This window comes from Sturnira hondurensis, unplaced genomic scaffold, assembly GCF_014824575.4.
Source record: "Sturnira hondurensis isolate 20B ecotype Veracruz unplaced genomic scaffold, ASM1482457v3 Scaffold0020398, whole genome shotgun sequence".
NCBI classification, from domain to species: Eukaryota; Metazoa; Chordata; class Mammalia; order Chiroptera; family Phyllostomidae; genus Sturnira; species Sturnira hondurensis.
Genome location: NW_028093029.1, coordinates 813,950 through 837,640, shown reverse-complemented (window position 1 = coordinate 837,640; position 23,691 = coordinate 813,950). Strand labels below are relative to the sequence as shown.

Below are 23,691 nucleotides of genomic sequence, written 5' to 3'. Positions count from 1 at the left end.
TATGCTTGTTTCTATGTATTAGGTAGAGCTGCTTTGACTCCGTGTTTTGATACTGTGGCCTAATGTAGTAGGCGGCCTGTGGGGTCCAGTGGCACAGCCTCCCCTGTCACCCAAGCTGGGTACTCGAGGTGCACCCTCTGTGTGGGCTGAGCACACCCCCCTCTTGTGGTTGAGCCTTCTTGGTTGCTGTTGGCAGGTCACTGGGTGGGATTTACCCAGGCCAGTCACCTCCAAGGACTGGCTGTGACCACTGACCACCAACCTCTGTCCTCTGTGGAGGATCAGCTGTACAGGGGCAGGGTGGTGGTTCTCTGACGTGGTCTCTAGCTGTCCACTGGGTGCACAGGCTCTGGAGTTACCTGGGTGGTGCAGGCCAAGGTCAGCTCCCACCTGTGTTCTGCCCGGGGCCACCCTGGCCGAGCTGTAAAGCAGTCTGAGATGGCTGCTGCTGGTGCTGGGCCTGGGGCTCACTGAGGCCAGCTGCTGCTTGTCTGAGAGGATTTAGGAAGTTGTGCAGCATGAGCCAAGACCATTCATATGGAAAAGCAGCTTGGGTGGGCCCTTAAATTGGGTGCGGCAGAGTCTCTGGGGATCTCCAAGGCGAGTCAAACAGTGTTAGCCAGGTTGATGGAATCTCAGATATGGCACCAGTCTGCTGGCTCCGTGGCTCAGTCTGGATGGATGTAGTTTCTTTAATGCTGTAGTTGGACTTTCATTCAACTCGATTTCTGATGGTTCTGAGTGATGGTTGTTCTATATGTTACTTGTAATTTTGATGTGGTTGTGAAAAGAGGCAGGACATGTGTACATACTCTGCCATCTTCAGGAATGGGATTCATTTTAAAACTGTGTGATGTGTTAGAAGTATTGTGTCACCTCCACCCGGCCGTGTGGTGGACCCCAGACCTTGCCCAGCCGAGAGCCTGTGGCCTCGCACAGAACTCACTCCTCCTGCCGGTGAGAGGCCGCCCCTGCATGAGGGGCTGAGCTCTGTGACCTGGGCGAGGCGTGGGTGAGGAGCGTGCAGCCCAGGGCCGGGCGCGGGGAGACGGACGATGAAGGGAGTTTTTGCTTCCCCTGTTGTCTTTGCTGCGTCGTTGGTAGTTGTCACTACCAATGTCAAACAGTGTTAGCCATCTCCACTTCAGAGGAACCATCTCGATTTCCAAGTGAAGAAACGGGGGCTTGGGAAAGCTCGGGACTTGTTCTCCAAAGTGGGGGGCACAGGCAGCCTCAAAACCTGGCCAGCCAGATGCTGGAGGCCGCTCCTCCTCCTGCCCCGAGTTCCTGCTGACTCTGCACCTCAAAGCAGGCCAGGCTCAGGGCGGTTGGGCCCACAGAGAAGAGCTCGGCCGTTCCTCTCCCGACTCCAGGCTCTGTGTTTGACGAACTCGGTCAACGAGCTGGGATTTGTGTTCTATTTACCTGTGTATCGATGTGCACGTTGCCTGTGCGATGCATTCATACATACGTCTTTGTCCCTATCATAGACAAGTACTATGTACTTGCATTAAAGCAAATTCCTGTATATCAAATCATTATCCTTCCTGAAGTTTCATTATACAATTGGAAATCTGTTCCTTAAATATTCTGACCAGGAGATTTAACACACACCGTGTTTAAACAGTAACAAAAGTACAAACAACTTTTTAAGAGGTAATTCAATAATTTTGACTAACCCATCAAAAGCTCCTGTGTGTCAACCCTAGATATTTGAGTTTGAAGCGAAGCTCGAATGTCTAGAGCAGCTTTCAGCCCTGCTGCATGTAGGGGTGGCCTTGGGGAGCTTTGAGGAGGCGAGAGCCGCAGGCGAGGACGGGGCCACGGTCCCACGGGAGAGCCCCGGCTGGCAGGGCTAGGTCTCGCTGACCAGGACAAAAACACTCAATAGGTGCCGAAGGGAGTCAGGTGCACCAGCCTTAAAAAACGGATGCCTCACCTGTTTGCCTTCATCGAGAATCCTGCCTCCTTCCCCACAGCAGCCTGTCCCCAGGGAGCGGGGGCTGCCCCTCTGTGTCCCTCTCTCCTCTTCTCCCCTCGTCTCCAGTCGGCAGCGGGCCTCGCCCCTCCTGAGACGGACCAGACGCAGCCTCCATCGGTATCCATTTCACACGTCGCAGTATCCAGGGTCCCGCAGAAGGAAGGCCATCGAGTGTGGTTGGCGGGGTAGGTGGGTGTCTCGCGTGAGCTGGGCAGAAATTTCGACACCGCAGCTGAAGTGTCACGTGGTGTGTGTGAGTGAGATACTGTTGTGGCACAGAATGACAGAATGTGTGTGATGTTGTAATGAAGGATTTGGTACGGATTACCATCTCCTAGAAGACAGGCAGTACTCAGGTGGGAGCCTGCGTGACATGCCACCCACGGACAGCACACTGCGCAGCGACTGGACGGCGACGCGTTCCACACCTGTGGCAGGGGACGAGGATATGCACGGAAGGCGCCGTGGGCCATCAGCAGTATAGGAACTGGTACAGCTTTGGAGCCGCGTGGAGATTCGGAGAGGACCTGGTGCTGCGGTTCAGTCAGTGGTCCGACCGCTGCAGCCTTGAGCTCAGAATACGCAGTGACCCTCTGTGCCCCGCGCCTGTGTAGGTGTCCCCATGGCGACTTTCTTCATCCTTCAGGCGGCTCTGTGAGTGGGGTCCCTTTTGCGGACAAGGCCATGGAAGAGGAGACAGTAGGTCACACAGTGTCGCACCGCTCAGGGGTGCCCCTGTGAGCCCCTCTCTTCCCCCCGACACCAGGGCACGTCTGCACGGGGGGTTCCCGGTGAGATGTGCCGTCCGCATCCTGTGTCTTTGTGCGCACACGCCACCCAGCACGTCATTCGGGAGCAGCCACAGCTGACGGTGTCGAAGCCACTGGTGGCCAGGAGACAAGGCCTCCGGCCCCGTGGACTCGGGGAGAGAGATGGACAACACAAACAGGGGCAGTGACCGTCCAGTGGCCCTGGCGCTGCTCCGCCCAGACGATGGGAAAGCAGGACCTCGGGAGCTACCCGGACACACCCCAGAAAGAGCGGTGCCCTTTGACAGGCCCCCTGGTGACCTGGGAGTGTGGGCACTTCTGAGAGCACTGGACAGAGAGCCTGTCCCAGAGGTGAGTGGCTGGGACTCACCGTTCCGCGCCCCACGGAGGTAAGTGTGAAAACATGGATTTTGTATTTTGAAATACTGTATTGCAACGTAAGAACATATTGCTTTTACTTGCTGTGTATTCTTACAAGCTTCATCCTTTAAACAGTATTTTGTCACAGGGCTAAGATATAAGTAGGGGTTATATTGCTGGTTCAACACAAAATGACCTGTAGCTCTGACTAAAACATGAGTGAAGCTGTACATGCATTTCCACAATACCCTTTAAAATGTGCAATTTAATGCCCAGTTCCAATAAAATGAATAGAAGTCTACTGTAAATTTCATTATATAAAGGACATTGATGCAAAACATATATAGTATATAAATACGTGACTCAAATGTAAATTTTGAACTAGCATGCTAATTAGAAGGATTATTTAAACCTTTCATTGTTGCATAAATGATTGTGTTTGCATTTCCAAGGGAAGATTCATGATTGCCCAGATGTGTTTAAAAAGCCGTCCCATTTTATTTACACGTGTACATCCTTTTTCTCTGAAGAAAGCGCCAATTACTTTAGGGTTGAAGAAATCGCGGCCCGGAATGTGCAGGTATCCTTCCCTTCAGGTTCGTGGCGTGTTTCTTACCAGACCCTTCGGAGACTTGCACCTGCCCACCAGGCCTCCCATCGCACCGCCCGCCGCTCACCGCCCTGGAGACGCTGCAGGGGGTCACGCTTTGGGGGGGGAGGTTCCTGACACCCCTAATCGCTCCCCTCCCCTACCTGTTCCTTTTAAAACAGTGTTTTGGAAATGTTTCCAATGTACCATTCATTCATTCCAGAAACGGGTGCTGAGATTGTGCAAGAAAACCCAGGCACGCCCAGGACTTAGCACTGGGCCCCCCGAGCGGAGGCCCACTCGCCTGTGGCCGCTCAGCTAGAGCAGACTGGTGCCAGGTGCACACCTCACACAGTTCTGAGTTGCCGAAAATGTGACTTTATAGCGAAACAAAATGGCTATGTTTTGGAGTAACAAGGAAACGTTTTTAAAAATTACAGTCAAATATGAAACTTTGCATACATTTTGAACTCGCCCCCGGCCCCGCCTTGCTGAGGGCGTTGGGACAGAGTGCTGGGAGCCCAGGGGTTAGGTTCCCAGGGAGGTCGGTCCTCGAGCCTCTGTGCCCTGGAGCAGCTGCTGCGTTGTTCCTACAGTGTCTCGGAGTTGCTGCCTGTTTGTTTCAGACGCTGTTTTTCTTCTGATTCAGATTGTGTTGTCCTCCAGGACAGGGCAATGTTTCTTGTTGACTTTTCAGGACAGTAGTCATTTTTCACTGAAAAAGTAAAAAAGTTCTGAATGTGTGCTGAGTGTTAACGTGCCACTCGTGGGAGAACACGGAGACGCTGTCATGTGAGAACACAGACGGACAATTCCACTCCAAGGACCGAATCCACGAGAAACTGTGGCCTGCGTATGCTGGGCAGTGGGAGACTGTTCGCAACGGCCAAGCCTGGAGGGACCCAGAGGCCCGTCCGTGGGACAGCAGGTGGCACAGCTGCCGTCCACTCACAGGGTTTGACGCTCTCTAGCAAAGCACCTCGGCACCCACAACTGGAATCTTATTCGTACCGGATCAGTGGGAAACACTAAACGGCAGGAGATTATTCTCAGCATGCTATCTTTTTTTAAAACAATGAAGCCGAAACAAATAAAAGTATTTATGTTTCAGAAATACAGATAAAAATTTTTAAAAATACTCATTGAATTTAATATAATTTTTCAAATTCTAAATGTCCTGTGTAATCCTTCCAAAGTGTCAAATTTCAATCAAAGTTCATGGTCACCAGTCCCTGACATGGTGTTCCCATGTCACCAGACCCCGGGTTCCCATGTTCATGCCCCACTGTGACCAGGGGTAGCTGTGCGCCCACAGGATGTCGCACGGCAACTGTGTGTGACTCCTGAGGCCACGCCCTGAAAGCAGCGTGGGTCCTGCCTTGCTCCCTCCTGGATGACTCCCTGCGGCCTAAGCTGTCACTCTGTCATGGGGATGTCCAGGCAGCAAAGCTTCTCGATGACAATAGCAGGTGAGTGGTCATCTCAGAGAATCCCGCCCGGCCTCCAGGTGGCTGGGGCCCAGATGGTGTTGGGACTACAGCCTCGGGACTGGCTCTCGGCCAGAGCCTCCACACCAGTGGCTCCCGAAGCCTGACCTGCGGGGACTGCAGAGTACGAATGCCGTGGCTCCTCTGAGCTGCCGCTGTCTGCCACCCTTGGGTTACACAGCAGCACCCACCCAACACAAATTCAGCTGGTTATTGTTCCTTTAACTCCAGGCTTCCACTGGTTGGCTCCCCGCCCCCCATAGATTTTAGAGAGAGAGGCAGGGAGGGAGGGAGGAAGTGAGAGCCAGAGAGAAACATCGATGTGAGAGAAAAACATCAACTGGTTGCTTTCTCATAAACACCCCAACTGGGGATTGAGCCTGGGTATGTGCCCTGACTGGGAATTGAACCCGCAACCCTGGGATCCATGCGATGATGCTCTAACCCACTGAGCCACGCTAGCCAGGGCTGGTTATTCATTCTTTATACCAAGAACCTTGTCCACATTGTCATAATAAATTGTTTCAGAATAACTTCTTGCTCTGATGTTTATTTAAAAAGACATAACACTATATTGAACATTATAATTCCAACTAGTGATTATAACAGGAATGAATTTTTCAAAACTAATTCAAGCTAAAGAAATCAGACAGAAGACTTTTTACTATATAATTCTACTTATAAGAAGTTTAAAAAAGGCAAAACTGATTTGTGGTGTTAGGCTTCAGTATAGAGAGTGGTTATCTTTTGGGGACTCAGGTAATTACTGGGGAGTCCTATCCATAGATTTAGGTGTGGTTACCTGGGTGTGTGCCCTTTGTTAAATGCTGTAAGTTTTAGACTTGATTTGTGCGTTTTTCTGGATGTAGGCTTTATTTTAAGGAAAGGTTTATGTTAAATTAAAAGAAATGATGAAGGCCTGAGGCAGGGTGAACAGAGCGCAGGGGAGAAAAGCGTCTGAGATCAAGAATGTTTCAGAGGCGGATCGACAGGATTTGGCGGCCGGTTGGGGGGAAGCCGGAGACACCGCAGGTGCGAACAGGTAGCCTGGGAGGAAGTGGTGGACACCATGGACGGAGAGCGAAGAGCAGACACCGGGGAGCCCGAGTTTGGTGGGAGGTGGGATGACGTGGGAGCGAGAAGAGAGTTTGGAGATAAGAAACTCTGGGATGGTGACTTTGCCCAGGGGCAGCTGGCAGTGAGGGCCTGGAGCTCAGGGGTGGGCGAGGGGGCAGATGTGGCGGCGCCTTTGTTTTCACAGAAGCACTCGGGTCCTCCTTTGTAGTGACCACGATGCCCCACACTGTGGTCTGGCAGGTGGACGTGTCCTCCTCAAGGCTTCCAGCTGCTCCCCCTCAGGCCACCTCATCTGTTTTGCGTCGATTGGACGAAGGGTCCTACTTCACCTGATTTCCCACCCGAGAGCTGTGGTTGCTCATTTCAAATGTGCATTTTGGGGCATTGTCACCGGACCTCGGGTGCTTCCGTGGCTGGGCGATCAGTCCATTCTAACTGTGTGTGACCTGGGGAGTAGGCTGCCGGCCCCTGTGCGTGAGGCTTGTCGGGTTTCCACGACGTGCACGTCTGTGGTTTCCCCCGGGCTGGAAAATTATTCAGGCCTCACAACTTTAAATGCTGTCCGGTCTCCTCCCTTCCCCTGGGGGCTCCGGCCACAGGTGTCGGGCTGCTGGGCTGGCCCCCGGTCGCCGATGCGCTGCTTTTTCTGTTTATCGTTTTTCATTTTGGGTAGTTTCTATCACTGTGTCTTCAAGTCAACTAATCCTTTCCTCGACAGCACCCAGGGGGTCCGACATTGGGGCGTCTCTGGGCCTCACTGGAAGAAGAGTTGTCTTGGGCCACCCATTAAATACACAGACACTAATGAGAACTGATGAGCAAAAAAAAGGCTCTAAGTAAATTTGTGATTGTGTGTTGGGCTGTGTTCACAGCCATCCGGGGTCACGGGTGGGCCGTGGGTGGGACGCCCCTGTATCTATTAATTCCATCCCACTGATGAGATTTTCATTTAAAATACTGTATTTCTCTAAAAGTTGAATTCATGTCCTTTTTACTGTAACCCACTTCTGTACTTAAAATGTTTAGTTTTTCCCTACCTCCTTGGACGTGTGAAAGGTAGTTATAATACTGGTGTAATGCCCTTGCCTGCTAATCCTATCATTTGTGTGCCTATCATGTCTTGATCTGCTTCTATTGATTGGTTTTTCTCTTTATTACAGGTTGACATGTTTTTCTGCTTCTTCACATACCTGGTAACATCTGATTGGAGACACTCACTGTGAATTTTACCTTGTTGGGGTGCTGGGTATTTTTGTCATTCTCCTAAATATCCTTGAATTTTATTGGGATGAAGTTACGGAAACAGGCTGATTCCCCCAAGGCTTCGAAGCTTTTCGAAGTGAGAGCAGCCTTTAGGTCAGAACTTACTCCGTCCGCTACCGAGGCAGCAGGCTTCTGGGGACTCTCCGTGTGTCGCCCCCTTTCCGCACCATCCTGCCCTCTCCACTGCCCCCCGCTCCCAGGCTGCCAGCCCCCGGCCCCACTCCCTGGCTCCAGCTGGCCATGGGGTGCCACCTGGGCTCACGCCGCCCGGGGAGCAGTCAGGGGCACACGTGGGGCTTGTGGTCGCATGTGTCTTCCCTCCCTCGGGGAGCATGGTCCTATGTCGTCAGCTCCTGAAGCAGCAGTTTCATATTGTTTTCTTCGGTTTGGGCCGTTTCTGGTGGGGGGCATGTGTTTTGCTGTGAGCAGTGAGCACCCACATTTTTGTATTAGGGTACCCCTGCTATGTCAGCCTTATGCCCATGTATAATACACATCCTTGTTTTTCCCTCAGAAATTTGGGCAAAAAATGCACATTGTACATGGTAAAATACAGTAAGTGTTGTCCCCGTTGCTGTGTCTTGATCATAACAGAAATCTAGACGTGGTCTCCAGCAACATTTTTGTTCCTTTCTGCTTCTGAAAAAAAAGGTGTGTTCAGAGAACTGGTCCGTTCCCACCAGCAGCCTTGTAAATCCTGCATATTTCTGTTTTTGAACAAGCAGTAAACAGGCCACACCTGTGTGACTCTCTTCCCTGGGGACCCAGAAGACGCATACCTGGCATTTCTCTCGTCTCCTATCGCTGAATTCTATCTGTGTGACTACTGCTGTTTCCTGACAGCAGGGTTAGCTCTTGCCGTTTTTACTTTTTAGTGCCTCTTGCGCAGCTCCCGATACTTATCTGTTCGCTGGCAGGCGGCAGCGGCCAGTCAAGGCTAGACTTGAGTCCTGGCCCAGTGACATTCCTTGAGCCCTTAACGCCTGGCCGGACACTGACTTCGGGGCTTTTGCAAGGACATTTCACTGACCTCTCAGGACATGGCTGGCATCGTTGGCATGAGCTATGATGTGGTGCATTGAGGCCAGAGCACCTGAGTGGAAGGCTGGCCTCACCCCTCGCTGACTTCGTGTTATTGGGGACACTCCTCAGCCTTTGCCAGCCTTGGGTTCTTCGTCTGGGACGGGAGGACTGGGTGGCCGTGCAGACGCGAGAAAGAACGGAGGAGGTGTGTGGTATAGTGATGGGTGCCCAGAAGCAGCAATACAAGGTGAACCTTGAGAATAAAAGGGATGTTGCTTTATGACATTCAGACATTTGGGGACTTGATCAATGGAAGCATACCTCATGGACCTTCTACTCAAGGGGGCAATTGTAACGGGTTGGGGCCCCCAACCCCCGGTGGTGAGCTGTGAAATGCCATGGGGCCCCCGGGGTTGGGCGATGCTCCCATGAGCTGGATGCCCAGGTGGACCTGTGCACGGAGCTGGGGCACCCGGGCCATGGTGGGTGCAGGCTCAGGACTCGCTGGTGGCTTTGCTGAGGTGCCTGGACTCTGGTGCAGGTCTCAGGGCCTTTCCTGCAGCCTCCTCTCGCTCTCCGCCAGTCTTTCCTGGCTTCGTCCCGACTCCCTCCCAAGCAGGCATTCCTGTTCGCACAATACTGCGTGTCCAGTCCTGTCTCTGTGTCTGCTGTGCACAGGGCCCGGAGCAACACCCTCGAACTCATGTTTGGCTCATGCTGCCAGTCATGCTGATCTCATGGTGCACGGCGCGTTTCCGGCGCCCACTCTCGGGGCGATGGATGGTGACTGCCAGGGTTCCCTCTCCAAGTCTCTCTCCATCCTGACAGTGGCTCCTTCTAACTCCCTCCACTTAATTCCCCCCCATTTTAACCCGGGAGACCCTCCACCCGCTTCCCTGGCTTTCCCTCCTGCCAGTTATTTGGGACCACGCTTCCCCCGCCCTTTTCTCTTTCCCCTGCAAACCTGGAACTGCCCTCCTTCAGCCATGTCCCCCGGGGTCTCGGCGCCTGCTCAGCTCTCAGCGGCAGCCTGCTCTCGTGAATTTGGCTGCTGAAGTCCTTTATACAACGGTGCTACCCACAGTGCAATTTCCCCTGTCCGTGTGATTCCTTCGTATAATCCCACATTCTGTGTCCGCGTCCTTGAACTTCAACACTCGTTTAGTGTGATGCTGGGGAAATAAACCCCTTCTTTGGCCCTCCGGTTCCTCGTCGTGAAATGGGTGGGTGTGCCCACAGGCCCCCCCTGCTTCTCCAGGGTTTGTGTTATGCTGCTTCCCTTCTACAAAGACCTACATGGGCACCTGGTCTCGCTAACTGAAGGAAGGCCTGAGCAGTTTTTGTTTTTATGAGCAAAGGCAAAGCCAAAAAGAGCGGTCAGTGTCTCAGCAGCTGTTCCGGAGGCTGTGCAGCCTGAGCGGCAGAGTGGCCACCAGGCCCCTTCCCCAGGAACCTCGCTCAGCGTCAGACCGCGTCGTCCTGGACTGTGTCCGGAGCCTCTGGGCTTCGTCTCCACTTGCTCTGTGCGCCCGAACAAAGGCGTCGGACGCTGGCGCTTCTCCACGGTCCGCCGCTGCAGCTGACGGAGCGTCGCACAGGAACCTCTGCCTGTGGGTGCCGGGGGGGCTGCACCCGTTTTGGCTGCTGTGGAGACTAAACACACCAACTCCTCAGTGAGCTCCCGCCCTGCTCCCAGCATGGAGCACCTATTGGTTTGTCCCTCCGCTGGGTCAGCTCGAAACCCACGATGGCTCTGCTTGTGTTGAGAGGAAATGACACACTTCTGACACTGGAAACAGTCACAGAGGGGGAGCGGGCTCAGAGAAGCGGGCACGGCCTGATCTCAGAGGTTGCCCGAGTACCAAGCACTTTATAAAATAGCTGAAAAGGTATGTCTGCCTCTGTCTTGGGTCCAGTTTCTCAGAAGTGGGCCCTGAGACAAAGATTCATTGCAGGCCATTTATTCGTTATGACTTCCTCCCGGAGAAATCAGGGAGAAGGGAAGAGGAAGAACAGAGAAGAAGGGGAGGGGGAGGGAAGACGCCAAGCAAGGGTGTGACACTGGGCGAATGCCCTGCAGGAGGCTCGGCCAACCCCACAGGGACCCGGAGAGAAGTGGCACGGGCGTTGGACCCACCTGCGCCGGGGACCCGCTTCCGCACCCCTGTGCCCTGCCGTCGGCCATGACCCAGGGCGGCCCGGCCCTGGGGCTCCTGGGTCTGGAGGTCAGTGAGCTGGGGGAGCCCTGGGACGCTGGCCATTGGGAGCAAAGCCCGTAGGAGCTGGAACGAGCCTGGGGGTGGTGCAAGGGGTCGGAAGGGCCTGGACAGCCACCAACTTTGTCCTCTCTACCCCAGCCTGTTGCCTGTGAAGTTGTTGCTGCTGGAAGCTACTTGTCTGGGAGCACAGGTCTGTTCTCTGCTCCGAAAACCAGAGTCCAGCCAGCGAGCCACTGAGACTTAAATTGGATTCGGATGCAGAGCTCCCAGACGGCTTCCCACTTACAGGTGACTAGTGTCCCCATCACATCACTGCAAACCTACATCCAAATCCTCGGCTCCACCTTCCTGCTGCTTCCCTCGACTTTCTGTTCTCTTTCTGAACCAGCAGACTGCGGTGGGGAGGACTCGAGCTCCCCTCTCTGTAACTTTTATCTGTCTGTGCGTCTACCATGTTCTTGGCTTCCCTCATAATACAGCCGATTCTTCTGTGACTTGTTCTATGTGCTGTTCTAAATGTTCTCTGAACACAGGCTCATTTCCTGCCTACAGCCACGGTAGCGGTGAGCGCAAGGGCAGGCACAAGTGGGGTGCTCACCCCGAGTGAGCCAGTGATACCCAAGACGAATAAACTCGTGGTGCCTGAACTTGCTAATTCGAAGAGCAGGCCCGCTAAGCTGCCCTGGCCTCCACCAGCCGTCCCCACTCTCCCTCCCCGCAGGGCCCCAGGGGCCAGGGTTCTGCCACGAGGACTGTCGTAGGTGATCGTGGTGTAGAAATATCTCCTGCAAGTCACACTTCGTGATTTTTATAGAAACGACCACAGATCATACTTTGAAAAAGGATATAACCGCACACTGTGCCATGTGAAGCTTTTAAACATACTTATAAATCCATGTCATAGAACAACATCGAAATCCATGGATTCGAGTTTATTTACTTGTATTTACCTGCGGGATCTTCGGGGCAACTTTCAGGTGGAAGAAAGCGCTCTCGGTCAAGGATCCTTGGCCCGAAAACTCATTTTTGGAAACGGGGTTGTTTCTATTTCATCTACCTTAGAGGGGTGGTGTGTGAAATGAAATGACAGCTGTAACGTTGGTTTATAAATCATCAGTTATTAAATGTGCACACACAGCAAGGTCAATGGTGCATAGATGTGTCTGAATCCTTCCTTGTACTTCTGTGACATTTGCAGTCCTTTACTTTTCTGCTGAATGTGGTGAATTTATGCTTCTTAGAGTATTATTTTTAATATCATACTTAAGGATGGATTTTCAACACAAACCTCACTGAATAGATAGCACTTGTTTTCAAAGACTGTGCCAGCTCTCGGCCATGGCCCGCCTGAGACCCCGTGGGCACCCGGCGGTCTGTCCGGTGCCTCTCCGGCCCTCACACTCTCCCGGCCGCTCCCTCCTCCAGACACTGCTGTCCACCGTCCTGTCCAAACGCTCTGGAGCCCGACTGGTGGATTCCCGCGAGCTCGTTCTTGTCATAGGGACAGGAGTTGGCCGTGAATGTGGCGTAACGTGTTCGGCCTTTGAAACCACCTGTACGTGAACAGAATTTCAGAACACGCAAAACCTCCACACCCCAAACACTGACCTCCAAGGCATCTCAGGCTCCCAATAGAGAGGAAAGACAAAACTCCATCTGCCTGGGTGTGGAACAGAAACGTTTGAAGTGGATCTTTGTAATTAAAATGAGAGAGGCAGGCATGCTCATTTTTCCCTCCCTTCCGTGGTATGTGTTGTGCTCCTTGCAGACGGTTGGGGGTTCGCCTTCTCACTGCTAGGGGTGAGACTCCAGTTACGTCAGAGCTTGTTTCGGGAGCCCAAGGGGCCACGTAGAGACAGGCACCCAGTGTCTGTCCTTGTTTCCAAATGCATTTCTCCTGGAAACCTTTCTAGGCCTGGAGGCAAATTTCTATTCTTCTCTTCAATGTAATATGATGCTTTTAGAACTTCATTAACACGACTTTGAAAGCTCCTATGTAAAAGGGGGTTTTTACATAGATGAAATTTGCAACTTATTCGTGTAGAAAACATTTCCTTTTACGAAATAGCGTTGGCCACCGCCTCGTTCCCACAGCTTCACCGCACAGAGGCCGACGTCTTCACGTTGACTGGCTGCGGGGACTCCGCCTGTCTCAGTTCACGTGACCTGTTCGTTAGGTGCAGGTTTTGACTACTATAAAGTGCATAATAAAAGGGGAGAATTTACATTTTCAGAATGATTCCAAATAACTTCTCACGTGCTCCTTGTGTTTTTTTTGGCGCTTAAACCCAGGAGATTGTTCCGGAAGATGTGAGCTCCCTGTCCTCCCCCCTTGGCGCCCGCCCCACGTTTCCAGAGGGTCACTTCCCGGGAGTTTATGGGGGCGTTTTCAGGGGCTCATCTGCGTCTCTGCTTTCCTATTTGCAACCCCGCTTTGCCCGAGAGGGCCGTGCTGGAGTCGGTAGTGACATTCTCCACGACGTCACTACAGGACCTCCCGGTTGCCCGCTGCGACCTGAGACACCTCACGCTGCTCTTCACAGCCTGTCGTCCGCCTGCTCTGGGGTCCCACGTAGAGGCTGCGTATCTGCAGAGCAGCCCGTTTGCGCCCACAGTACCCGGACGCTGGGCTGCAGGGTCCTCGCCCGTGCCTTTAAACACAAGGGTAGAGCGGCCTGTCACGCCCTGGGGTGAAGAGGGGTGTCAGCTAAGAGCGTTCCTGGCCTCTGTACTGGAGACGCAGCTCTGGAAGCTTGACAGTGGGAGAGAAGAGGCCCCCCGGCCCTGAGGGGTGGCCGGCTGCTCCGGAGCCAGCCTCTGCTTTGCAGCCCAGGGCTGAGAGGAGAGCGCTCCGCCTCCCCTCATGCAAGGTGAGGGGCAGAGGGCAAGCATGCACAGCAGCTGATTTGGTCTTTTTTTAATCAGGAAAGGCAGAGCTTCCCTGGATGTTCCATGAAGGGCGTATTTGCTGCATCTGGTTGACCAGAACCAGGTCACATGGCCAAGGGAGAAGGAGGGGGTTGTTTTGTGGGAGAAAGGAAGAGGGGGGTTGGACATGCAGTCGCCAAGGAGCAGAGTCTGTCAAAAGGGGATCTAGGAAGAGGGAAGTCCCTGCTGTCACGATGGACAGCCTGTGAAATGGGCACCGCCCGGACCAGCCACCTCGGGCGGTACCCGTGGAGCTCACCACGAACTCGCAGGCAAGAGACTGAGCTGTGGGCACATCCGTGGCGACCCATCTTTTGGATGCACGCAAACCGGAGGCTGCAGAGGCAGGCAGAGCGTGGAGAGATAATGTATCAGTTTACCACGTGAATACTGTCGGCAGGGGCACCGAGCGCTGGTGCCCAGGCCCTGAATGATGTCTCCCCGGGGGCCAGTGCAAGCACGAAGCCCGAGGAAAGGGATGTGAGCGGTGGGGCGGGGGATGCGGGCTCTCTTGTCTGGTGGAACCGAGCCACGGAAGGCTGTGGCTCCCCTCCCGTCCTGCAGGTCATGGCACTGGGAGCAAAAGGCTGGGCCCTCAGCCAAGGGGCCCTCACCCCTGGGCAGTACCAGGCTTGCTTGGGTCGGTGTCTTTTTAGGCCTCAGATGTTGATGAACAGCCCTGCTCTAACCTCACGTGTGCTAACATGTTCACTGTGGTCACCCCCAAGTCTTGACCTGGTCAGTCAGCCAGGGAACTGGCAGGTAGCATGTAGACCACTTACAAGCGTGAGGGCGCTGCCTTGGGGCTGACCCCAGGGTTGCTAGGTGGAGGTCCCTCGATGGAGCTGGGGTCTTTGGTAGACGAGCGTAGCCACAGCCAACCTGTGACTGGGCGGGGTGACAGCTGTGGTCCCCTGACACCTCCCATCACTCAATTACACCCCAATTGACAGAACAGGGGAAACCGTCCATGCTGGCCTAGAAGCCTGTCTCGTGTGGCCCCAAGCAGGGCAGGAGGGGCTGGCCAGGGACTCTGCAGTGGCCGGTGGTGCAAATGCAGCCTCCCCGGGGGATGGTTCTTGCTCTTTATGGTAGCATGCGAATCTCTGCTGACCAGTGGGTCTTAGTTTATAGCTTTCAAATGTCAGAGGTCAGCCACTGTGCTATTTCCAAAGCATGTCCTGCACGGGTCGGCTCGGTCCAGGCAATGGGCTGTTGGGCTGGGCCATGGCCCGTACCCCTTTCTCTTCTCTGGGATTTCAGTACCTCCTCCTCTCACTGGGGTTGCTCGTGCCTGGCCCTCCAGTTCACCTGTCACTGACTTACCAGGTTTCCTTTTTTACGTGGCTGCTAGGGACCTAAAGCTAGTTCTGTAGCTCCCCTTTGTCAAGGTGTATATTTTGTGGCATGCATTTTTAGCATCTTCCTGGCTCCATTGTATTTTCTTTCCATTATTTTGTTCTCTTTTATTCCTTCTTTCAATTTATATGCACATTTCTCATATTGAAGTGCAAGTACATTTTCTCCACCTTGGCTTTATTGACACCATGGGCCAGAGAGTTCTTTGATGTGAATAGGGAGCAAGGTATCTTTATTCACAGTGTTTTCATTGGGGAGATGTCCTGTGCATTGTAGGATGTTCAGCACCTTTGGCCTCTACCCACCTGCACACCCCCGACCCCATATGAGTCCCAGTGTCTCCTGGGACGTGAGTTCAGCAAAAGGAGGGAAATCTGGGATACAACTAACCGGTAACTGAGGGATGTCTCAAGTGTCATCTCAGATCAAGGAAATCGATACAGGTTCGCAATTAAACAGTGATTTCACGTATTCTGTTTTATTTATCTGAACTTTCCTCTAAGCCCTGATCATTGGGGTTGTGATTCTTCTTACAATTTTAATTACATTTTCAAACTCTATTCCATCATCAGGTATTTTAGCCAAAGCACCCGAAACTTAGTGGCTTAAAACAACAATCATTGCTTATATTGTGATTCTGAGTGGCTGGGCTGGAGTCACCCATGAGCTCGACTGGATGAACACAGCCCAGAGGGTTCACACCCACGACACATGTGACGCTGACCGTGGCTGGTTGCTCTCCTGGGTGTCATGGGCGTCGGTGGGAGAGGCAATGGGCGTTCCCATGCTGGGCTTCTCATCACGTGGTGGCAGTTTCTGAGAGGGAGAGTCTCAAGACAGGTGTTTTGGAAAGAAGGGGGAGATGCCAGTCTCCTGAAAGGCTAGACCCAGAACTGCCACAGCGTCCCTTCTGCTGTCCTCTTGTCTCTGCAGTCACAGGGCCAGACCCATCTGAGGGGGTGGAAGTCAGACTCCCTCCCTCGGTGGGACGGTGACAGAATTTTGCGGCCACCTATAGGCCCCTGTGGCTCCAGCTGATTTCGAAGTATCTCCCCACTTGGGCCCTAAGCTGAGCCACTCCAGTGGTTGTTGCAGCCAGTATCTGAGCAGCACATCTGTCCCTCTGAGTTCTTCTGCTCTGACACTGTTCTCTGCCTTTCCTTTTTCTGCTGCTTAAAAAAAATCTCAGACTGTGGACATCTCAAGCCTGAGGCTACATTCCTTTCACCTTATCTTTTATTTAGGTGTCAAGCAAACACAATGGGCAGTTTGCCCAGCTGCTCCTTTTCATGTTCAAATAAAACATGTTCACTTTGTACAAAAATCTTCTGGCCTGGGGGCAGGGGCAATCTCTATCGCTTCTGAAGGAAGGTATGTCAATTGGCAGTTTTGTTTTTCAAGTTGGTGACTCTTATTTTACCTTGACCCCCCCCCTCCACTGCCAGTTTAAAGCTCATTTTTATCCTCCCGTCCTCAATTTTGTTGATTGAATTCGTGAATGAACATTTAAAAGACAAAGGGAGCCAAGGCCACTGGAGTTGGACCGAACTCTCTAGAATTAGCTTGTGAAAACAACCCCACGATGTAGACACCTGAACACCATCCATTCAGCCCATGGGATAAAGTCCAAACTCAAGGCAAGTGGGTGGGGCCCTTCCCCTCTGACCTGGTTTTATTTTACTCTCTAGTTTCAGTTTTCTCCCTGGCCTCACGACACGAGTTGTAACTGGGGGCCTCTCCAGTGTGGCCTAAAGACCATCTGCATCACTGCTAAAACTTCAGATCCTTGGGTCCCAACCGGACCTACTAAGTCAGACTCTTTGGCAGGGCCCAGGAGCCTGCATTTCACAAGCATCCCGGGGCCCTTAGGTGTTGAATATATTAACGTTTGAGACTCACTCCTCTCAACACCTTGGTATTGTAAGACTTTTCACACTATGATACATCAGGTAGAAAACATCACCACCGTCATCCAGGGGTGTCCGGCCCATGGCCCACACACAGCCCAGGATGGTTGTGCATGTGGCCCAACACAAAATTGTAAATTTACTTAAAACATTTTATTTTTGTGATTATGTGTCCCAATGTATTTAATGTATGGGCCAAGACAACTCTTCTTCCAGTGTGGCAGAGATGCCAAAAGGTTGGACACCCCAGACTCCTCCCAAAGAGGAGGGTCTGTTCTTTAAGAAGAAACAGCCCACTGGTGGGTGGAAGGAGAATAAAGCCTCAAGAGCTCACTGTGTATAAGGGCTCCATTCCTTTCAGGACCTGTGCCCAGCTGCCCTCCCCTCCTCCCTCACTGATTATGTCTGCACCCCACCAAGAACGCAGGCAGCCCAGGATGCCATCACTCTTCCCGCTGGACGTCAGCGATGCCCCGTTCTTCCTGGACTGCTGGACCCCATTCCTTCCACTTAAGTTCCAATGCAGACATCACCTCCCACCTGGATCGAGGTCATAGGGGTGCCCACTGGGTGCACCCCCATACAATTTTACTCATGTCATTTTCTTGTGTATTTTGCATGTAACTCAAATGTCCCCAAGTGTCGGAACCTGTGAGTGAAAACACAGCTCCTTTCGTGACAACATTCGACTCTCAATCTGGTCGCCTTCGGCCCCACCACAACCCCATCTCCGGAGCTCTTGTGTTCAGGACCAAGTCCCAATATTCTGAAGCTGCTGCTGTTCAGGCACCAATTCCCACCGTCCCACTCCCGTTTCTTTCTCCCCCTAAACTCCAAAGCCAAGAGCTAGATCCCTTCGCAAAGTCCTGCAGACCCCAGTCAGGTTGGTGGCTCAGAATTTGCCACGCGCACATCTCTTCGTAGAGACGACCCTTTGAATTGCAGAAGTGCTGAGTGGCTCCTGAACGTAACTTTAAAACTGCCACCAAGTGAATGAGCGGCAGAAGACGAAAGCCGAGCAGGACGCTGGCCTGGGCTCCAGGCTCCGGAAAGCCGCAGTGGAGAGGAAGCCTGTGTCTCGGCAAGGGGGCGCGGTGCTGCCGAATGCCGGGCGCCGGGACGCTCTCCCACCTTCGGGGGGGGCAGTTCCGGGCGAACCTGGGCGCCCCGCCCCCGCCTCGGGGACTACGCCGGGCCGCTGGTCTTCTCCTTCCCGCCCCGAGCAGGGAAGGAGGCTTCCCCGTGTGGCCGGAGCTTTCAGCAGCCGACTGAGCGGACTGTGTCACCGCCTCCAGAGTCCTACGCCGATCCCGTGCCGCGCGTCCCCGACCCGCGACCACTGTCTGAGCGGCAGCCCGCACAGCTACAGCCACCCAGACCTTTGCGTGAACCGGGAGGCAGGGCCCTCCGCGGCTGTGGGGTGGGGCGAGGTCGCGGGAGGCGGCCTGGGGGCGGGGCCTCGGCGCCGCGGGAAGGGCGGGCCGGGGTCTCGCGAGGAGGCCCTGTGGGCGGGGCCTCGGGAAAGTGGGCGGGGCTGGCGCCGGGGGGTGTCGGCGGCCGCGAGGCCGAGGGGCGGAGAGGAGAGGGGAGGGGAGCTGGCGACCGGCCGAGGGGAGGTGGTGAGTCACCTGACCGCTGCCCGCCCGGCTCGCTGGCTGCAGTCTGTCGGGCCGCGCCGCACCTCGGCTCTGGTGAGTGGCTCGACCGTCCCGCGCCCTTTCCCGGAGGGTTCGGGCGGCGACGCGCGGTGGGGGCTGCAGGCCTGTGCGGGGCTGCGCGGAGTGGTCGGGCGGAGAGCGCGTCGCCTGGCCGCGGGGGTGGTGGCGGCCCCGGTTCCTGAAAGTGGCGGTGTCTACCGGAAGGTGCGACTCGCCGGCCTGCGGTCGTTGACCGGCCGGCGCCGTCCTTCTGGGTCGGGCGGGGTGGTTACGGGCCGAAGGCTGCGGTCTGGGGCGCCGCCGCCCAGCCCGCCTGCGGGTCACCGGGTCCGGCCTGGCCGCAGGGATTCCGAGCGCCACCCGCGGCCCTCGGCCCTGCCGACTCCGCGCGGTCCTCCTGCCCCTCCCGGCAGAGCCGCGCGGTGTGTGCGGCGCGGGGCGGCCGCAGGAGTATCTCCCGGGCCGGGCTCCGGCGGGACGGTCCGGTGGAGCGGGGCGCGCGGCGTGGGGCGGACACCACGCGAGCCGTGGCTGGCGCGGTCCCGTGACGCTTCCTTGTCGCTGGGTGCAGCCCTGCGGGGAGCCTGGTGCGGGGGCTCGGGCGGACCGGGTGTAGTGACTGGGAAAAGGAACAAAGACTCTTTGTGCGGAAGCTGCTGTTGGAGAAGGGTGTCGGGCCGGGGTTGGGACCCGTGGGCCGCCTGCGGGGCGGGTCCGCGGCTCTCACCGGCCCCTGCAGCCTCCCGAGGGTCTGCTCGCGCGGCGGGCGCCGGGGCGCGTCTCCGGGTCGCGCGGGGACCGGCGGAGGCCTGCGGGCTTCCTGCCGGCTGCCTACGGGTGCACGGCCGGGGCCGGCCGGAGGCACTAATGCCTCCGATGGAAGAAACCCGGGCGGAGAGACGCGTGGTGACTCAGCCTCGGGTCGGAGGGTCCTGGTTTCGGGGTTGCATCGCGTGGTGTATTGTTGCTGTTCTCCACCTCGGGCTGTGGCCGCGGTTCACTCTGGGTTGGGCAACAAGGTAGCATGACTCTTTAAAAAAGTTGGGCTGCTGAGTCATTTATCCCAGCCCGCGAGGGGACTGGGAACAGCTGGTGCGGGCCCTGGGTCGGGGCCTGCGCTCCGGAGGGGACCCACTTCCGAGGGCGGAAGGGGGCCTAGCCGAGTGCCTGTTTGACCCAGGCAGTCGTGGGTGAAGTGCAGGGTCGCCCCGAGGAGGCGGTCAGGTAGCGCCCAGGTGGTGTGTGCGCCCCGGGCAGGCGCGACCTGGGTGAAGGAGTGTTGGCGGGGTCGATCACGAGAGCGCCACTGAGAGCGGTGTCCTCGCAGCGTCTCTCCTGTGCTTGGCTTTTTGTTTCCCTTCTGTGGTTTTTTTGTAGTGTGGCTTATCCATTTCAAAAAGTGAACTTCATTTGTTCTTCGTAAGGATTGTTTATGAGAGCTCGGAAGACTTTTCCATGCTGCTCGGCCCCGCTGCCCATGCGCTGCCTGGTGACGGACGGGACCGCGCGTGGGGAGCGGGGGTCGTGTGGGCGCAGGTACCAGGTCTCTTTGGGTCCCGCCAAGGAAGAGCTTCTATCGAGAAGCAGACCCGTATCTGTTCCTCGTCTCAGTTGTACTTCGAGTGTCGTTCCATCTGTGACCCTTGCTTTGTGCTTTGAAATAGGACGGATGCTTACCGCCCATTGCTGACAGAGTTCAGTAACGGGAAGTGGGGGGTGGCATCTGGCCTTACCTGTGATCAAAAGGATGATGGAGTAGTTCTTTGGTGGTAGTTTATTTAACACATTTATATCTGAAAAAATGGTTAGGGAAGTTTTGTTGTTCTAAGTTTGGGCCTAGAAGAGATTAGAAGTCTCCGTTTTTTAAAATTAGGTGGGGTGCAAACCTACCCATTTGGAAGGAAATGTGAAAACGTTGATTTTTAAAATTTAACTTTTATGTAAAATAAGAAAGACATTAACTTCAATCACCATTAGCAGTAGTACATGCATACATCGTGGGTGCGTCATCCCCTGGTCTTTGGGCCCAGGAACAGATTACTGACCATGTAATTTGTTTCAGAAAAGCCCCTGATGTCCTGACTTGTTCAAAATGTTGACTTCACTTAATTTTTACTTCGCGTGTAGTCGTATTCTTTTTATGCTTTAAAGATTAGATGCTTGAGTGTAGATTTCGTATTATATTGTTCTCCCATCCAAGTACTAACCAGGCCCGACCCTGCTTAGCTTCCGAGATCAGACGAGATCGGGTGTGTTCAGGGTGGTATGGCCGTAGACAATTTCTTATTATATTGTTGATGTGAGGAATGGGAGTACCAAAAAGATAGATTTGCCCATGACATTGGATACCATGTATTTTGAATTTGGGGACAAACCAGGCGGTTACTTGTTTCATGTATGTGACCTGACATGCAGTAACACATGAAAGGGTGCAGCGGGCACACCTGAAGGTGTCTGCACGTTGGAGTGGGCTTCAGACATAACGTTCTTTTAAAGTTGCTCTGATTGCTTCTCCTTGTCAGTCTGCCTCTTTGGGGCGGAGCCTACACCCCTCTAGCAGTGATTAGTAAGAACAGATTGAGCAGATCCCTTGGCAAGTGGCATCTCCCTCTTCAGGAGAATGAATGTGCTGTAGTCAGAAAATCAACCTTCTGGGCAGCTGGGGGCGTGGGGGTGATTAGTAATTAAGATTCAGTGCAGTCTCCTGGGCCGGAGGCCAGCCTCCCCTGCCTGGTCTGTGGGACGTGATGCTCACGATGAGGAGTCCCGAGCCCCGAGCCCTGAGCCCGTTCGAGTGGCCAGTGGTCAGAGTCTCTCCACAGTGCTGATTCAGGCGTTCAGGAATCTTAGAATCTTCTGACTAATACTCTGTGAATGCAGGAATTGCTTTAGCCCTACAACTTGCATTTCCTGAGGGTTCTACTAGATGGAGGGTGTGTTTTAGGAGGTGGAATCAATGGTTTTTGAAACTATTTTGATTTTAAAAATAGGCCGAATATAGTAATCTACTGGAGTCCAAGATATGATAAGTTGAGCACTATTTGCCAAACCCCGGACCCTTCGAGAGAGTAGATCTTTCAGGACTGCAGACGAAATACAGACTCACACCAGTGTGAAACCCAGGCTTTGGGCACCTCAGTGCAGAGCAGAACTGAAGCCCTGGGTGTGCCCACACAGTGCGCAGGCGCGCAGTGAGCAGAGTAGCTACATGTGGGAGGTTGTAGCCAAACTGACTGCAGTCAGGTTCCAGCTCAGTCAGCAGCTTTGAAGCCCTGGGCAAGCTGCTGCACTTACTTGTGCCTCATCTGAAAAATGGGGGTGATGATAATAGAGTCTGTGCTGTAGAGATCGTTTGCAAATAAAATGCACTGTTATGTGTTACATGGTTAGAGCATCCATACACGTCAGGAGTTGTTGCCTGTCGCTCAGAATCAAGGACGGGTTTGGTGGCACAGCCAGGCTCTGCAGCCTCCTTGTGCTGGACGGATAAGGGGGGAGGGGAGAGAGCAGGTGGTGAGCTGCTGGGGAAACCGCCCAGGTGGATGGTCTAAGTCCGACAGCCAGGCTCCCAGGGCCAGGAGGACTCAGGCAGCCACAGCCAAGTGTGCTGGAGGCGGTCAGCACCAGTTCGCTGGAATTGGCTTTTGAAGGAAAAACACACTTGCCGTCTGCCTGTGGTCGGCTCCCCACACGAAGGTCCAGGCCACTGTGGTTGGGCAGGCTCGACCACTCCCCCGTGTCTCCCATCAGGACGGACCTCACTCCTGGGCAGTTTGCTGGGAGCCTGTGGGCTGGGAGTGTGCCTTCCCGTTACTTCTGAGTTTTGCCTCTTCTCTGCATGATGTGTCTGTGCTAGCGAAGGGCAGTCATCTGTAATAAAGTTTCGTCCTACGGCTTCTTGCACCCGTTGGTGATTGAGAAAGGTTGTGTCAATTGTTTCGGCCATCCTTCCTCTGAGAGGGCGAGTTTCTTGGCCCTGAGCAGGTCCTCCACTGAAGCTCCAGGGGCCCAGTCCATGTGCCGTGGTGGTGTATTTGTGGCGGCTGCCCTGGCTGTACAGTGTGGGTTCATTTTAGTTCTGTACTTTTGAAACTTTGGAATTTTTTTAAAGTGAAGGGGGGATATTGTGTGTTGTATCTATTAAGCAGTGTTAAATGTGGGCCGAGGTGAAATTCTAACTTGATCAGGTGGAATTCTGCTGTTTTCACCATTGGCGTAAACATGGGGGAAGCAGCTGAACTGAAATCATTCTTTTAGTTCACCTCCTGAGATTGAAAGAAAATTTGTTTTGTGACTTTTTTTGAACCTGTAATTGACGTGGAATCGAATTGAACAAAATGTGATTTGGATTGTCTGGGTATTAAACCTCTTGTGCATCTAATACTTTTCCTTGGGTGTCATTGCTCCTTAGAACAGGCCCTCGTTTTGTGTGGGTCAGAGGCAGTTTGGAGAATATTGACGGGATAGTAGGAACAGCCCTGAGCAAAGCTGAGTCGCTAAGACGCAGTGGCAGCCAGTGTCGTGGTTGCTGCTGCCTGGTTGCTGCTGCCGTGGTTGCTGCTGCCACCCCTTCCCCGGCCCTGGCCCCGGCCCCGGCCCCGATGCAGCCGACGCTGCGCGCAAGTCATGTTCTTTGGAAAATAAATTTAAATCAATTTCTTAGTGCCTTAGGAAACGCATTCAAAAGAATTTTTTGTACTAAATATTCCCAACTGGTATCTGATAAAGTTATTTTTACTTCTGTATTTGTCGTTTCTTGCCTTGGGTCAGTTATAGTGGGTAGTTTCACTCCATGTCCCTGAGCCCCGTTAAAGGGGAATTACACTAAAGAATGTTTTACGTAGGGGCCATTTTTTCAGTTCCTTTTGGCACTGTCCCCCTCCAGGGTTTCAGACTTCACCCAGTATAGTTAGGGAAATGGCTTGTCCTCTCTCTGCCCCCGCATTTTTCTCACTGATTTCTTTATTTCTTCTTCCTTTTGACTTGTCTCCACCATCGCAGGCCCCAGCATCGATGTTTTGGCTACAGAGGCAGATGCTCATGAAGTGGGGACAGCCTCCCACTCGGGCC

At 54.0% G+C, this 23,691-nt stretch overlaps 1 protein-coding gene across 3 annotated transcripts in view; it reads left to right on the top strand.

The window, feature by feature from the left end:
- Nucleotides 1-18,559: 18,559 nt before the first annotated feature.
- The window catches only part of BACH1 (BTB domain and CNC homolog 1), a 39,539-nt gene continuing 34,407 nt past the window's right edge, over nucleotides 18,560-23,691 (top strand). For 2 of the 3 annotated variants that reach the window (XM_037029659.1, XM_037029655.1), the window contains exon 1: nucleotides 18,560-18,654. The gene's annotated coding sequence lies outside the window, so the exon portion shown is untranslated. Of the gene's footprint in view, nucleotides 18,655-21,719; nucleotides 21,732-23,691 lie in introns of those variants that run through there. The other variant, XM_037029657.1, reaches the window with a different exon arrangement.